At 38.5% G+C, this 16727-nt stretch overlaps 1 non-coding gene across 1 annotated transcript; it reads right to left on the bottom strand.

Annotated features, from left to right (window-relative positions):
- Nucleotides 1-784: 784 nt before the first annotated feature.
- TRNAW-CCA (transfer RNA tryptophan (anticodon CCA)) lies at nt 785-856 on the bottom strand. Its single transcript has one exon. It is a non-coding gene; the product is annotated as a tRNA-Trp (tRNA).
- Between the last annotated feature and the right edge of the window lie 15871 nt (nt 857-16727).

Below are 16727 nucleotides of genomic sequence, written 5' to 3'. Positions count from 1 at the left end.
TGCTCAGCATACTCGGAATGGGTCGCAGGTGAAATATTTTCCCTCTGATTAAAAGTCGAACTTTTAATCAGTAGTGCATCCGTTATTCACTCTATCCATCTCCACCATTTAACTCGGGTGGTGCTTGTAGTTGATGGGTTAGGTACTTGTCGTTCTTGTACACTTTGCTGGTCACAGATTCGACTGGTTGGATTTCTGGATTTTTCCGTAGAGAAATATAAGAAGAAATATACAATATGCTCAATCCATTTACAGTTCAAAAACTCGAAAGTAATTTTCAAGTAATTTAATCATTATTTTAGAGTTTATCAATAAAGATTTTTTAAATTATCCGACCTTGAGAGAAATGAAGAATTGTAAGACGTAAATAAGTGAAAAATTCAAAAAAGATTATTTTTATTTTGGAACATATTCCATGTTTAGTCTTGTGTTTTCCAATCACGACAGAAAAATGTTATGTGTCTTTTGGAGCATTTGTTAATAGAATTTTTTTATATCCAGAAAAAATGAAATTGAAAAAATATAATTCTGTCCAATAATGTGGTTTAAAACATAAAACGATGCTATTGAATATTTTTCTTCGGAAGTTTTATTCCAACTTGCTAATTTTTAAATTCCTTTCTTTAGTTTTTCCTTCTTTTTAACAGAACGAAAATGATAAAACTTTTGTGAAATTTTAAATTTGCTCAAAATGCAGTTGTTGAGACGCGTGCTAAGAGACGCGTTTGATAAATAATTACTTGTGAGTAATAAATGCTGCTCACCTTCACGAAAATGGTAATTCTGACCCCGACGTGATTTGAACACGCAACCTTCTGATCTGGAGTCAGACGCGCTACCGTTGCGCCACGGAGTCGTATGTAACTAACTAATTTATCATAATTAATTGCCTTCTTTCAGTCCAATTTTTATTGCTCACGAATTTGAATGCATGTGCACAATCTCACCAAATAACCCATTAGTCTTTTTGTTGATTTCAAACGATATCTTTGTACTACTGTTATCTCAAATTTTTGCATACAAAACGTACCGTACAGCATATGTGAAAAATGCATTAGTGTGTTCTTTCCTAACCCTTTGAATTAGTGGATTGCATATATGAACGGTCATGTGAGAGGAAGTGTATAATTTTAACAATTGATGAACCACTTGTCACAATTTATGCAACAATTTTTCACTATAAGAGAGTGTTTTTAGAGATAAGAGATGTTCTAGGCAGGTTATTCCAATGGATTTTAATTGCGTTATCAGGGATACATACAAAATGAAAAGGATTTCTAATTAAAATCCCAAACTAAGAAAGACAAATATAGTTGTGAGGGCACCGAGTACCGCAGCTACGGGACCATCTCTGAAGGGATATCTATGGAGACAAAAGATTAATGACTTCAATTTAGATGATGAAAATGTGCGTTTAATCTGCATCAATTGTGCGTTTTAGATGGAAAAAAGAAGACAGAACCGAAACCTCACCTTGAGTAGAATCAATATCCCCAACAAAGAAAGATAAAAAGGCATGAAATACTTAAAATTGCCTAGAGCAAAGTAACAGACGATTAAGTGTTCTCACTCAATATTATTTAAATGTCTGAGAGATGATTTTAACATCCTGGAATAATTAAATTAGAAAAGTAAAAAACATATGTAATAAAATGGTTGTTGCTTGGCTGCATGTATTTCAAAATCTCAATTTCGATGTTAAAAAGGCTCCTGCTGATAAGACAAGAATTGCTTAGCGTAACCTAAATACTGATTTAAATCCTTGTGATACTCTATGAAATATTTATTTTTTTAAAGAATTTATCGTTGCAATTAGGTAATTGTCCTGGTGGCAACCGTCAAGTCTGATCAATGATCACTCTTACAATGAGCATACATACATACACGCACAAGAAAAACAGATAGGAGACAAAATATTCTTACAGACAATGACACTTCCACATCACATACAGGCAAACTTCCACATCACGTACAAAATGCCGTCCACATCACGTAAAAACAATATTTTAATAAGTACCATAGTATCAATGAAATTTATCACCCAGTGGCTGCTTTACACTTATTCTTAAATCTCCTAAAATTGGATGGAAAGGGCTCAAACAAACCTCCAGGCAGCTGGTTCCAATCAATCATATTTCTATTTAAAAGAAGAGTATTTTTTTTATTATTTGTTTGTTTGCGTACTAATTCTTATTTTAAAACTGTGGTCGTTTTTTCCCTTTAAGTTTGGTTTTTCTATCTCTCTTCATAAATCTTCCCACGCTTCGTCATTTTTAACAATTCTATACATCACGCCTAACCTATTCCTATGGTATGTTAATATATTGGGGTTAATACTTTAAGATTAATAATAATAAAGCGACGGGGTAACCTTTCAAAACTTCTGCAGTGAAATCTTCGTCCACACGTTCTAGATGGCATTCATTCGCCGAATGGGATCTAGAATGAAAATCCAAGGACAAACTGTGACGCGCTACTGAGAAGTAGGCGAAGACAGGCAAATCTACGTGTATACTTGTTTACATTCAATTTCATACTCAGGGGTGTTTATATGGTCACGTGTCCTGTGTGAAATATGTGAAAATCAGGTAAAAAAACACGTTCCTTACACAAGCACTTATCTAGAACAAGTTAGGATCATTAAAATACATGGTTGGAAAATATTGGGATAAAAAAGAAAAAAAAAACTTGCTATGCTTCCACATACCGCATATCGGATGGATATTGCAATGGCAAAGCATTTGTGACCATCTAAAAAAATAATTTATGCACAACTGAAAGGACAGGAAAAAGTCCATACAGTCCATGGGGGACCCCATTTGAGCAACTCAAACAAGTAGTCAACGATGACCCTCCACGCTTACCAGCCTCTTCAAACTACACACCAGAATTTAAAGATATTATTGCCCAGTGCCTTCAGAAAGATTACCAAGCTCGCCCTAACTATAGCATATTATTAAATCATCCATTTGTGGTGGCTCACAAACACAAAGAGACGGATGTGTCTCAGTTTGTCAGTGAGATCCTCGATTTGCCTGATTAATTTAGAATAATGAATTTGATAGTCCTGGACATAATATGGTGCTAATTTTTTATGATGATTAAATTACTAATTGCTGTAACAATAAAAGCCGGGCAGCCCGTTTTGTAAAAAATTCCTACGATAAAACGCAAAGCGTCACCGAAATGCTCATGGATTTGGGGTGGGAATCATTGGCTGAGAGACGATTCAATGCAAGATTGAAATTATTAAATAAATTTAGATCCGCATGTTTCAGCACCGAGGTCTCGCAAATTATTCGTACTCCTACATACATTAGTCGCTTGGATCATGCATATAAAATTCGGGAAATAGATGCCAGAACTAGCCGACTCAAGGACTCCTTCTTCCCACGGACAATACGGGATAGCAACTGCAGGGTTATAGATAGCAAAAATTCCACTTGCCACCCTCAGCGTCTAAAAAATAATTAGTTGTATTTAAATGCATGCTCTTCCACTAACCTTATGTGTTTTGCTATAATAACCCATTTTTCCGAATGACCTCATTCATGTTCTGTTCATCTGTTTTTAAGTTTCCCTTTCAATCCCTCGTCCCTCTCCGCGGGGGCAAATTCCTGCTACCTGCAACGTTGGGTCGCATTCCCTGCCATTTAGAGACTCTTTGGGGGTAGAGTGTTTCGTGGTGCATTTTCATGTGGTAGTGATGTTTCAATGTCTTGCTTGTTGTGTCCTGGCTTCCGTGTTGTAGGATGTCTTTCGTGCTGCATCATGGGGTGCAGTTTTTTAGTTGTTTTGCGGTACATGTGTTTGCATGAGTATTGGATGAAGGGATTTTTGCATGAGTGTGTGCGCTGCTGTGGGTGTAATTTTCCGTGTTGTTTTTTTGCATGTGGTATTTTTCTTTTTTACGGTTGGTGACCTAACACCCCCCGCCACACGCCCTTGCGGCGGCTTGCGGGGTATTATGTAGATGTAGATGATGTAGATGAGTCCATATAAAATTATTGCGAGAGGGCACCGAGAACTGCAGCTACTGGACCATCTCTGAAGGGATGCCCATGGAGACAAAAGATGCAAGATTTCAACCTAGACGCTGAAAATGCATCAATGGTGCGTTCTACCTGCAACATAGAGAAAATAATCGATACATTTTCCCGTGACTTGAGTTGCACAGTAGTGGGAGTCTCCCGCGAGACTTTTCGTTGGATACCATATAGAAAGGCAAGATCTCCTTCGCCCAAAGTTAGTGTGTTGTTTTTTTTTTAACGGAATTGGGGCGACTACGCATGACGATAACGATTAACTTATATGAGAAAAATATGAAAAGACGTGGACTTTTAAAGTTATTTTCGGGAAAATAAGGAGATGGCTATGCTTTTTTTTGGGAGGTTTTCGTCTCTTAGAAAAAGGTGGGCGTCTGTGTTGCATGCAGACTCAACCACATTGTACGATCATATATGTATCTCCGCACTTATGCTTGAAATTCGTCCCTTCTCAATTAATTCAATAAATGATAATCAAATGCTAATTATTTTGCCTTTTCATGTTTTTCATGTTCCATGTTTTTAAAAGTCTTCAGTATATTCTAATATAGTGCAGCGAGTTCCAAGAAACTGTGGGATATGCCGCAACAGTAACTATCAACGAAGTCATCCGCTAATATGCATTTCAATGCAGCAATTTCTGGGTGTAAAAATTGTTGTAGTGCAGTGAGGTTTGAAAGGGTCTAAAAATAGAGAGATATTTGTACTTACAAATTCACTCGGAAAATATTAAGCTATAGTGGCTAACTTTTTCCTTATCATTATTGCATTCCTCAGAAAAACTGCAATGCTTTTGCAACACAAGATTCAAGGTTTCGTCATCTACACAGATACAAGGTTTCGTTGTTACCACTTTCGCGATTTTCTCCAACAATTCGCAATCATAACATAACATTTATACGCTGGTATATTCACAGTAGGAACATGCTTTAACGAAACCAGCACGGGTTAAGAAAGTAGTGTTTGCGGAACACGGCTGGGGTCACTATTCACGGCGCCATTAAATGAAGGAGAGCAAAACACTCAAGTAAATTCTTATACTTCAAGAAACCCTTTGACAAGGCCGCGAATGACTTATTGATACATTTGTTTAAGTCATACATCTATGAACGTGATACATTTACGTAATACCCCGCAAGCCACCGTAAGAGCGTGTTGCAAGGGGTGTTAGGTGACCATCCATTCTTGTAATATCATTACATCTACACATATATTAGTTTGAACATACAATCAAACAAAGTTAGTGGCCACGTAAGACGCTCTTTACATGCAAAAATATTTAGTGGCTGCACAATACTCAAACCTTGCGGGAGCATTTAATTAAAATGGGTATATTCAAGATGCATGCATGATAACGACAAAGTATAAATACGACCAATATTAATTATCCACTTCGCGTCTGCGAGTATATGTATGTATTTTGATATCTAATTGCTCGAGGAAAAAACGATAACTCAACACCGCGTTAAAAAGTATCCAGTACTAACCTCGAAAACTTATCCATGTAGTAACTAAAAACTGGTGGCCAAACCCCCTGCCATACACCTCCTGGGTGCTTGTGGGGCTCTTAGTAGATTTTTTATGGACTAATATCTCCCTTTAACAAAATTAGCCTACAGCCTTTTTATTTTTCTTTAGCGTTGCATGTAGTCTCGGTTGTCAAGTTATTTTTGCTAGGAGAGGTAACGAAAGGTAACGGTATATTAAAAACGAGATAACCGAAAGTAACGATTCGAATAATTTTTTCATTCAGCATTTTTAATATTTAATTGATGCCAAAGAGTAAGAACATAATCTTACCACAGTGACCTATGGCAATAGAATGCTTTTGTAGTTTTAAAAGCATAAGTAATCTTGTTCGGAAATAACTGAACACTTACGAGAAGGAAATATTTCTGGCTTTGAAAAGAAAATTTGCCTTCAAAATAATCATGAAATGAGCGTGTGACCTAAATGAAAATTTTGGGATGCTCCCTTGTACTGTCTTTTGTGGTTAAGGTTTTTCAGATAAATATTTAGTATCATGAAATTATTGCTCCATCGTTACTGATTGATTGACAAAAATCCTACACATTTAAACTACTGATTTAAAATTTTTATTTGAAATTTGAAAAAAATGTAAAGATGCTTTTTAATCGAAATGAAGGGTTGAACTTTTTCGATGGGAACTCCATGGGTGTCGATGAACGACTGCGGGACAAAATAAAAATATTGAATGCAGAACTGAAGAAATTGGTCTGATCAACGACGGAATAGTTTCGAAGTACGAACGCGGTAAGGGCGAAAGGGAACATTCAAATCCCGTGTCGGAAATCGCCGTAAAATCTGATTGGCAGTACGGAGAGGTTTATCTACGCGAGTACATATTGTTTCACCCCGTTCCAAATCGAGAGGGTAAAGCACTCGTCATTGGTTTCCAAGTCACCCTTGGGGTTTTTGTTCACCCCACCTCCTTGTTATCTCGTACACCCGCAAAATGCAACCCCATTTCCATCCCATCGCTGGGAAACCAATCGGCATCGAGATAGTGTGGCTTGGGGGTGTGAGTGGATGTAGGGTTCGGGAGATTTTGTTAAAGAGGACCACTCGGAGGGTGCGCGTTCGAGACTGCATTCATGACCCACGTGGCAGTTTCACATGGGCGAGTGCACCACTCTTGGATCCCCCTCTCACATGATCATAAGGCCGCCAACCGCGCGGGAGGGTTCAGCGTTTTGGAGAGTTGGAAAAACGTCCGACACATTCCCACTTACCGTCAAACTGGCCCTCATTCGTATAGGTGCGGTTCACGCTCGACCCAACCACTCGAAGTCCCGCCACCGCCCCTTCAGATGCTTATGAATTGGGTTTGAGGATTTATATGCATGCATGCTATATGTGTGTGTGTGTGTGTGGATATATATATTTATTTGTGACTACCCTGTTATATATATATATATATATATATATATATATATATATATATATATATATATATATAATAGATAACACGCATACAGGGTTTGACGCTTAAATCCGGGAAAGTACGCGTTTCCTCGAATGAGATTTCCTCGCCGAGTTAGCGAAAGGTGCCGTCAGTTTCACTAAGCTGTAAAAGTTTTCTACTCTTATCGGATTAAAAGATTCATCAAAATTAAAGACTTTTTTACTATTGATATTGTTCCAAATACATGTATACATTTCATTAGCATGAATAATTATCTGATGTTTATACTAAAATGTAATTGAAGAGGCACAACTATGGAAATCGATTTTAGTAGTCCCAAAACTGAACGGAAAGCGTAAAGAGTACTACAAACATTTTTCAAGAAAAAGGTAATGAAAAATAGCGTCTATTTTAAATTCCCACTATGTCACTTTTTCCTTTATGAAACTACTCTATACCGAAGAATTATAAGAAGACATTTCAAGACTTAGGTTTCGACAAATTGTGCTATCATCAGGTCAAAAAAAACCAAGCATTTATCGAATCCTGGGTCGTGTTGTGGATTCAAACCTCTGGGTGTAACTAAATGTCTTCTTATTTTTCTTTAGTCCTATCTATTTCACCACATCAGATGTTAATACTGTATCATTTAATGGCGTTTAACATTTTATTAAAATGAAAGATCTTTTATAAATGACATTTGAAAATGATCCAATTCGTTACTGCTGTCAATTAACCTTTTATACTTTAAACTAAAATTACCTCGTAGAAGATGCCTTAAGTTCTAAGATGATCACATGTTTATGTTGGATTAACTTGTTGAAGCGCTGGCAAAACATTCCATTTTGAAGGTGAAAGACTCCTGAAGGGTATGAAAAAAATGTGATAAAAAAATCAGGGTGCAAGTGCAAGTTGAGTCACCGTCGATACCAATGAAATCATGCCCGAAACGGTTTCCTGGGAAGCCATTAGATTCGTCGGCTAGTGACTGGAGTTAAGTGCCGCAGGTATAAATGTTGTTGCGAAAGTGTTTTCGCGATCCAGCCGGAAAATTGCACGGCGTGAAGTAATTGTGATGCTTTTGGTTACCGTGTTTGTCTCCTCACCATTTCCTAAACCCCTACCTCCGCTTTTGTGTTCTACCATTCCACGCCGCGCGCGCAATCGAATTTTTCCAATCCATTCTCCCTTCCCCACAGGGTGTTGAGAGGGCATCTGTTTCCACCTCTCTCCCACGCAATGCTCGAACCGCTTGCGTATGTAAACCTCCCCTTCCTTCCCCTGCCGACTCTCCCGCGATCGGACCACGAGAACCCGGGGAGTTTGTCGGTGGGACGGTGTGGGTTGGGGAAAAAGGGAAGAGTTTGGAGGGAAGTCGTAGCCAGTACACGAATGTGGATGGGTTGTTGGTTGAAGGGGTTGTGGGGAAGCAAGAGGGGTGGAGGAATGGGCCGGCGATGGGTCTTAGTGAGGGGGAGGAGAGAGAGAGAGAGAGAGAGAGAGAGAGAGGCAAGAAGAGTCAATCCGTCCACTATAAACAAACAAGCATCGTGAGGGGAGCGTAAACAACTCGTTCGAAATACACTCTCGCTTCTACATTTTCCTGCTTCAAATGCTCTCTTCCTTTTCCCTCCCTCTCTTTCCCTCACCCTTCATTCCCTGCCCTCAAGGCTCCACACCACTCTCTGTGTTCCTCGCTGCTTGAAGCCAGTACAGCAAGCCACTTCGTCCAGCCAACCCTGCATAAAACGTTTTAGTGTAAAAAATCGATTGTTATGGGTCATAAATTTAATCTTAAAATTTGAGATGTGCATAATTATAAAAAGCGAATGTCGTTATAGGTGATCCAACGTTTAAAGATACTTCGCAACATATATCCTAGGCATATTCATGATGATGGAGGCTTTCGTTCCTGATATCGGAGTAGGTTAAGGGATGTGGGCTAGGAGTAAATATCAGAAAATGTAGAGCCTTGAAGTTTTGAGGTAAAATAATAGAAAAAAAAGACAAAATACAGAAAAGATGGGACGAAATTAAGTATCTCAGAATATTTAAAATAATTGAATGTTTGACTGACATCAAACCTTTCATAGGGGTACAATTCCATTAGAAGAATATGAAAGTAATACTTTAAGAATTCGGTTTGCTTAGTCAAATAGTGGGAAAATATAATGAAAACGTAAGAGAGAGGCGTTACTACGCCATAAGTAGGCCACATATGGAAGAAAAGACGTGTTTAGGATCTATGGTAGAAAACATTGATTAAGGAATTGGTTAACGTTCAGAAAAAATCAGGTATGGTAAAAATTGCTGCGGAAAAATAGTAAACGTGTTACGGGTATTTTGGAGGTGTTGGTCTGGGAGCCACGAAGAGAGCACGCAAGACTTTATAATTTTAGAAAGGTACAGGACACCTGTCTCGAAAATTGTGGCATCCAGCCACGGTTCCTTTGATTGCCGAAATCACTTCGCTGATTCAAGCTAATTAAAGTGAAATCCCAATAGTTTCATTTTGATATTTTTTTTAATCAGATGGAATACGTGAAATTTGAGATGACTGTTGAAATTTAAGTGGACAGGAAATGTCAGAAATGAGAAGGCATTAAGAAGAATGGAAATGATCGTGATGAAAGAGGAAATTGATGGATTGGGTACACACCATTAATCGAAATGAATTCGTGGCCAGCATAATGGAATGAAAAACAGAAGACAAGGTTGCAAGAAGAACGATAGAGAACAAATAAACGAGAAAATAAATAAAAGGATGTTGACACGAAGCTATAAATTTAAAGGGACATAGGAACATAGAGTAAAGATGGATGGGATCTGCAATTATCCTATCTTATACATAACTAGTAGCATGGATTTAAAAATATTCCCTTAAAACTTTTCCTCCAATGATACCGAATAAGTGTATTCTATTTCTATTAGTTCATAAATATCGAATTTATCATTGTATTGATTGCTTTGACGCAGTTAATCAATAATGAGCATTTTTCAGCATGCCTGTTATACATATATGTTCTAAGGGTCATGTAAACTTAACGACCTATAATGCATGTAAGATAATGCAATTTTTACTCTCAGCACTTTTTATCCCTAATAATTGACGTATGCCTATTTATTCGTACCAATGCTTAGATATTTATCGATCTATTATGGTAATTAATACATGGGATTAGTGCTCACGTAGAGGTATGTTTTTCCAAATGGGACGTGGATATTTGCCCCTATACTTATGAGACAGCCTTGGACATGCATCTACAACAGGAAAATACACCGCCAGCCACCTCAAGGCGTATGGCGGGGAGTGTTTGGACACCACCCGTAAAACAGAAGTAATCCACATGTAATACAAACAAAAGTATTCTAATTCACACCCATACAGACGTATATATTCATGGAAAACCCATTTTAACTCATGCACCTGCTCATGCATACTATAATAACAACTAAAATACGCAAACACATGGACCTACGAATGTATCTGATGTCTACGCAGCGTTTAATCTTGTCCTCGCGGGTAATTAATCGAATTGCCAAGCAATTAGATTCGACAGCCATACCAGAGGTGAATGATTATGGAAGAGAGCGTCAGATTGCGGGACGTTTAAAGAAGTAAGTGAAATAATGAATTAAAATAAACAACCATCTGTACTTATAGTATATACCATTAGCCTATTAATGTGTGTGAATTTAGTTTCAATAGTTATGCCTATAGTTATCTAGTGCTATGATTTTGAATTTTGAGTGAGAAAAAGGTACTTATATCGTTTGTTTCATCTTATTCATTATTTTATAATTCTAAATTGTTCATTAGCATCAGTCAGTCTCTCATGCTTTCTATTTTTCAACCAATTTTGTATTTCATCTTCAGGTCCGTAGCATCTTTCATTATAGACATTTTAAAATTATTTCTGTTCGCTCATAATAATTTTAACGAAGCGGTATGGCACCTGACGTAGTGGAACTCATCCATAGTTACGAGAAACTCTTTTGCGATTTTTCTCTTGATAAAATTACTCTCAGAAATTAACACATTATACGAAGTCGGAAAATGTGCCTTCCTGGCAAATTGTTTCAACATATTGGACCATATTGTGCAATGATGCTCAAGTCCTGGGTATGGACCAGCATGAATATTTCTGAACTCCAAGTGCCTATTCGAAGTTAAGTGGGTTTTAGTAGTAGAAATCTTCGTGACAAGGAGAAATTCTCTCGATTGATTTTATTTATATTATTATTTACGAACATATCGGCATTTTTTAAAATTTGCGCTTGGTGAAGTTAGAGTAGATTTTTGGTTTTTGGTAGTATATCGACTTCGATTTTATCGTATAATCTCACTCATCATAGGACAAATACAGCATGCTTATTTGAGTAGAAATCATACCCGTGACCTTTAGGACACCAAGCAGGTGCAGTATTGGGCAAGGAAATTGTTTTCAACTCAATTTTCGAGGTAAACGTTGCTCATATTAAGTTCTAAGCTTGCAAAGACTCTTAACTTAGGCAAAAAATTATTTTGGCACGCTTTGAGCGGGGTTCTTTGTGAGAGTTTGCCTAACCCCAATCTCATCTCTCCGAGCCGCTACGGCTGTTAATCAATCTTCCCCTTTCCTCGCTACCCCTCCCTCAACCCCTTCGCCTATCCTCTCCACTCTCCTCCTTAATGTAAAATGATGGCCACTTATTGAAGTGGGATGCGGATTTCATCAAGAATCTCGTCGACTTTTTCGTCAATGCCCCTGTCCCGGCAATCGAGTGATGATGAATTGTTGGTTTAGCCTTATAGTGTCGCTCGTTCGACCCCCAAACAGTAAGCATGCTCGCCATGATGTCGGACTATCCGCGCGGGTGACGTGACGTAGAATTCGTCGCATTGTTTGCGAAACTCTCAGCGATCATCCACCCCTCTTCCCGTTTCCCTTATCTGGGAAACGCCGTAAACAGTTCAGGGTTATATGACCACTTTCAGAGAAAAATATAAATGACGTGAAAATGTCCTTGAAAGTTCCATTGCTATCTTTGTAGTAAATTTCATTTTTATATCGTGACCAAGCGTAAACGTCGAATATTTGGTTTTATCTGTATTATTTTTGTCTGAAATGTTTTGTGTCTTTATCTGGAATAATAACTTCTGTTGACGTTTTGTACAATTCCATGAACAATTTTTTTATCAAAGTTATGACGTTGACAATTCTTGTTTCTCAGTTGCAATTGTTTTAATGTGCACCGCCAATTACTTTTTTAAAGTAGAAATACCTTTCTTGTGATTCCAAAATTATTTACTCTGAACCGATCCTAATCTACACTAATGAAATTTAATGGACTGGCGCACACAGTTTGCGCCCATTATTGTTTTCCGTTTGGGAGCATTAAATTGTGTCGCATTTAATGTATGAAATATAAGATGATATTTTTTTAACGAGATGGAAGTGTATGTTGCCGCGAGTTACAGACTCCACTAACCAAATCTAATAGAATTTGATGATGGCTTTGGCTCTTGGGACCTTCCATACGATGATCATCAATATTATCAATCTGTAGGATTACATATATTAGTCATCCTAATATTTTACACTGAGTTGGTATCGCAGAATTCATGTTAAATATAAGTCTCTCCTCGATACAGTTATGTCGAAAAGTCCACTGACATGAGATCCCACCACCGCAATATTTTATTTTAAATGTCCAGAGTGCATTCAAAAGGAAATTCAATTTTACTCAGTCGTAGTACTTAGCGATCGGCATGAAATGCTTAAAAAACTACCTTCCTCGATTTCTCTCACTCTCGATGAAGAGCTAACCAACCTTCGCAGGGCGACAGGAAATGGATAAATTTATAATTCATTAAATAAAGTGTTCGAAACCTTTAGTGAAAGGCAGAAACAATATCCCTCAATTTGACTTATCACTTGTTAAACAGTGCACCAGAGATATGCAATGCGACAGTATATTCTGGAATGGTGCCTTCTTAGCGAGTTTTTTGTAAAAATGTATTTCTCTCGAAATTATTGATCCGAAAAAGATGATATCCATTTTGAAGGTAAATAAGAAAAACAAGCAAAGCAGCATAGTTAATTTTAAACGTTTAAAACCTTTTCGAGTGATAATTGTATGATGTCAGCAAAATTCGTGTATTTTTCACTCCCTCCTGCTTTCTGTAAAAATATAATCGTTGGAATATTTTTTAGTTAATTGGCGCTGTATTTTTGTATCATATCAATGCTGCTTAATTCTTTTTTTTAAATTCCTTCCGGCAATGGCGGAATGTGGTAAGATCCTTGCATAAAATTACTTTTAATTCTAGTCTAATCAATATGATATGATATACTCCGTGAAACGCGGGCATTTTTGCATGTTGCATTTTGTGTACATTTTGCAAGAATACGTGTACATATAAATCACTATTCTAGTGGAATTAGGTTGCAAAAGATTTAAAAAACTGAGACACCCAAACGTAGGGTATTCTTTCATCTTTCAACAGTAGCTTGGTATGCGGAGAGATCATAAAACTTGAATTTAGCGTTTTAGAACGGTAATGCTTCGTCCATTACACACTCAAAATTAAATTTTAAAAATTTGGAAAGCATGAAATAAAGTACCTAAGGCCTTCACACGTTCTCATGCACGGGGCGACTCTTAGGGTACAAAGGCAGAGGTAGCTTGATGGCCTAAGAAAACCAGGACATTGAGAGGAGATTTACTTCCAAAGTTATGAATTCAGAGTAAGTAATCGATGAATTCCATGTTGACAAAATAAAAGGTACGTGATTACGCAGCGCAGCGCAGATGTTTCCCATCGGAGTAAGATGAAAGTACAGGGATTCCCACTCATTAAGTAGCTATGCCGTCTGGGTAAAATCTGTGGCGTAGGAAAAAGGATGAGTTTTTATGTGGCACCCTTGCCATTTCCGACGCAGCTTAAGAAATGGATCTAATTTTATTCGCAGTTTACCCTTCGCTGGACAAACGAGCGCTCTGGGATTAATTTTTCCTCGTTGGATACACCGATGATTTTCAGGCAAGACCACAATTACGAACCCGACTCGCGGATCTCTTAGCGATTACGCCATGGAATTTCGAATAAACACCAGTGCCCATCGTTACTGCGCTGCCATTCTAATCAGGGCGTCAAGTGGAGGCCGGTTCAACCTCGGGTGACCAACCTCCCCGCGGGAGAAGTTGCTTTTGGCGCCCCTGAAGGGATGACGGGATTGTCCCACCCCTCGCTTTTGTAGCATAAATGCACTCCCCAGGTTGCCTCTTCAATTAATTAAATGGGAAAAAGATTCGCGTTCTCACCCTCCCCCCCTCTCCCCACCTCCACACACCACCCACACGTCCATTACTCGAAAATCCACCTCATTATACATTGTTTCCAACCTCCAGACACCCCTTTAGCGTTTACCAACACCCTTTCCCCTCTTTCGTGAAGGCGTATCCTCCTGCATTACGTCCCTCTTCACACTGGAAGTGTGGTGAATCGAACCAAGCGGGAGAAAAGCGAGAAGACTTCCCTCCTTCCCTAAGGAACGCGCCTTCCTCGCCCTTCCCCGTGGGGGATATGTATCGACAAAGGTTGGATATGGGAGCGGTTCACATCCGTCGGAATGAATGAATGAATGCGAATTAATTAACGGTTGGGATCTGGTTGGTCTCAACGGCAAGCGATGGATCTCTCTCCGTATAGGGGCGCACTACACCCGAAACCAACCCCTCTCCTTTCCCACTCCCAGCCCACTCACCGGCATCTCCTCCTCTTCCATCTCATCCATCACAACCCATATAATCATCCTCCTTCGCTTTCTCATGCCACGTCCCTCCCTTCCCCCTCCGTTCTCCCTCATTATTTTTCGTTCTTTTATTTCGCCAACTTGTCTTTATTCATTGCTCGTCCGTTTTATTGCGATTTCATCATTCACCTTCCGCGCGGAATAATTTGATCGCTCGATCCCCCCAAGGGAGTTGGGATGTGGGCTTAGCGACAGGATGGCCAATCAGGGCCGGAGCGACGTTGCCAAACCTCCATCAAGACCTTCCCTCCGCCTAAAATGACGTGATGGGAGCGATTATAGACCCCGCCACATTGCCAAATTTTTCATCCATATAGTGAATGGATACGTACAATGTTTTCGTTTTGCATGCCGTGAGAGCTGTGATTCACCTTTTCAGTGACTGCTTTCGTAATTTATCATTCAAGATCTGTTGACTTTTATGGTTTTTTTTACTGAGATGAATCACTTGGGAGAATTTTCGTAGGTTAGAAAAATGATTTTCCAATGATCTCGACCAAGAAATTAACTTTAATGATGGTAAAACTTAGCAAACCTCTATGAAGGCTGACAAACGCGTAGAAGACGAACACCAGGAGGGAACAATAAATTTATAGTATTTCATGCTTAGAATAGCCATATTAAATATACTCAATGGAGATATCACTCTGAAATCAATACTTAACATTATCCACTTAAATACTTAAAAAACCTAAATGCAACGACATCTACTTAATACCCCGCAAGCCTCCGCAATGGAGCGAGTGACGTGGGGTGTTAGGTCACCAACCATACATTCAAATTCATTGCGTCTAAACAGATCGCACAAGTCAGTCATCACACAAGAAGCTGCTTAGTTTTAGAACTAGATCGAGTGCAATATACAAGTATCCTGTAGAGCAGCTAGATTTGTGAAACGTTGAAGCATTTGATTTGTGAAGCATTTTCATTGGCCGGACAATATTCTAATCATGCGGGAACATTATTATAAAAATGGGTACATTGAAGATGTAATAATGATGACGACAAAGTATAAACACTACCTATACTAATTATCTTCTTCGCGCCTGCGGTCATAATTTACAACCTTTAATCGTGCGACGAAAAAACGAAATTTTAAAACTATCCGTTCTACTGTCCATCTCCCTGATTTGATGTGCAATGGCGTGATATAATCTACCATAGTAAGATGGGACCTGGGATATGTCATGAACATCCTCGAGTAAGTGACCGACCTCAAATTTGTGCAGTAAATTTAACCTGAATTTCCACCTACGGTCGACTAGTGGCTCCCATCTCAATTCTTTTAATAGTGTCGTGAAACTGCTACGTTGCTCATTACACTTTTTTGCAAGACTTCACTTGTTCATAAAACGTTTCACAAATCTAGTTGCTCTACAGGCTACTTGTATATTGCACTCGATCTAGTTCTTAAACTAAGCCTACCTCGTGAGAATCCCATAGACTCGCAGCATACTCTAGGTGCAACATACCCGGGGTATTGATTGTTGGCTTATTTTTATAAATATTCAGACAAATATAGTTTTTCAACCTTTCCTGAATCTCTTCCACAAAGTTACTTATCCAGTTTACACATGCTACTATTGAACGTCGTGGGTACTGCCTTTGGGGATGAGGAACTGTATTGATCAGACCGAAACAATCTCTTCCCATATTGGCGGAAAGCTGTTTGCTTCTGGCAAACAATAAACTCCTTCTTTCCTCCACCTCTTATTCAACAATCAATCTTGAGAAAAGGTCATCTCGCTCTTAAGTGGAGTGAGCACCAGAGTTACTCACTCAGGGAAGCTAAAGAATCAACATTTTCACGAGGTTCATCGATAGGAGATCTGTCCAAGAGGAGTTAATACTTTTTATTTTCGCATAATTTATTGTGAAAAAATTTAATTTTATGTTGTGGTGTCAGTGTGTGTTACTAGCTTAATTTTTTGGCTCCAGTATCGAAATGTCAACACG

The sequence above is a fragment of the Hetaerina americana genome, unplaced genomic scaffold, assembly GCF_022747635.1.
Source record: "Hetaerina americana unplaced genomic scaffold, ioHetAmer1.1.p SCAF_5, whole genome shotgun sequence".
NCBI classification, from domain to species: Eukaryota; Metazoa; Arthropoda; class Insecta; order Odonata; family Calopterygidae; genus Hetaerina; species Hetaerina americana.
This window is presented reverse-complemented; position numbering and strand designations above follow the sequence as displayed.